Source organism: Myotis brandtii, unplaced genomic scaffold (assembly GCF_000412655.1).
Source record: "Myotis brandtii unplaced genomic scaffold, ASM41265v1 scaffold532, whole genome shotgun sequence".
Classification (NCBI taxonomy): domain Eukaryota; kingdom Metazoa; phylum Chordata; class Mammalia; order Chiroptera; family Vespertilionidae; genus Myotis; species Myotis brandtii.
This window is the reverse complement of record NW_005369955.1, coordinates 240,143-241,734: the sequence shown is the minus strand read 5'-3', so window position 1 is coordinate 241,734 and position 1,592 is coordinate 240,143.

The window sequence follows — 1,592 nt, the reverse complement described above, 5'->3', positions numbered from 1 at the left end:
CTCCACAGAGACAAATGGGGGTGTGGCGAGAACCCAAGCCAGGTGGTGGCCTTGGTCCGACCTCTGCCCAGACCCCCTGGCCTGGCCAGTTTAACCTCTGACCCCACTGACAAGTGGCAACTTCAGGCTCAAGTGGGCAGGAATGTGGGGCGGCTCTAGGCCGTCCTGGGCAGCAGAGCCAGGCCAGCCGCTGTCGCCCGCAGGGTCTCCCCGGTGCCCAGCCACGGTGGGCAGGGAGGTGGCCGTCGGCCCCTCAGAGAAAGGCCTGGAGGCCGGAGGCTTCCTTGGGCCCTTCTCCATTCTGGTAAACACCCATGCACACGCGCACACACATGCACGTGCACACACACGCACACGCACACGCACGCACAGGGGACCTCCGCTGCCCCAGGAGGCACAGGTGTTTGTTCGCTGGTGTTCGGGCGTCCACGGCTGTCTCTTCCCGGCTCTGGGATGCAGGCCGGACGGCCGAGCCAGGGCAGGATTCCTCTCTCTGCCTTTCTCCCCCTCCTGGGGCACCACCCCCCTGCTTAACCCTCCCGGGGTCCCCGCGGGGGGCAGGGGGCAGTGAGGTGTGGCATCCGCCCTGAGCCCAGGAGCGCAGCAGAGCTGGCCCAGAACATCCCTGCACCCGGGCCGAGGCTCCAGGGGCCCTGCCTGCCTAGTGGGCAGCTGGAGAAGGGGGTGCGGGGGCGAGGGCAGAGGTAAGAGGTGGTGAGTTGGGGCACGGAGACCAATGAGCTGGGCGAGCGGCTAGGAGTGTGGGCATGGCGCCCGAGTCACCTTAGGGGCATCGTTTGGCCTCTCATGGTGCAGATGGGGAAACCGAGGCCAGTGACATGCCCAAGGCCCTTGGCCCGCAAATGGGGTGTGAGTGGGGCTGCTGCTGCTGCTGGGGCCCAGGCCTGGGGCTTGGCGCCCGGAAAGGAAGAGACGGGGGTGGAGGCCCGATGGCACCCGTGGTCCGGCAGCGTTCCTCCCCGGGCCCCGTCACAGAGTGACCCTGCTCTGGCCGCCTGCGCTGTCACCACCTGGGCATGTGCCCGAGGGCGGCCCGCTGGCTGCTGTGGGCAGCCCTGGCTCTCTGAGCTCTCGGAGGGCGAGCCCGGCTTGTTTACCCTGTGCCCGGCCAGCCCTGTGGGCACAGCAGCTGGGGTGGAGGCGCTTACGGTGGTTGGTGCCGAGTGGGGCCTCCTTCCCCTCCCTCAAGGGGTCCCAGCGCCCCGGCCTCCAGCCTGGGGACCTTCCCCTGAGGACCGGCCGCCCCAGAATCATCTGGCTCAGCAGTGCCACAGCGGACGGGGCCTGTCCTGGGGTGTGAGAGGGACCCTGAAATCCCCCCCCTCCCTCCGCGCCTCTCCGCTCCATCCTGGTGGCTTCCTGTCCCCTCGGGGCCGTGGCTCAGCCCTGACAGGGGCTGTCCTTCCTGTGCTCTCACATGGGGAAACTGAGGCCCGCACTCCTGTGGCGGGGCCCGGGGAAACCTCGCCGGGCTGGGGGGCAGGGGGGCAGGGACCTCTGTCCTCATTTCCTCCTTCCCTCTGTCCCCAGACGTCGCCTGCTGACCGGCCTGGGATCCATGGAGAGGACTC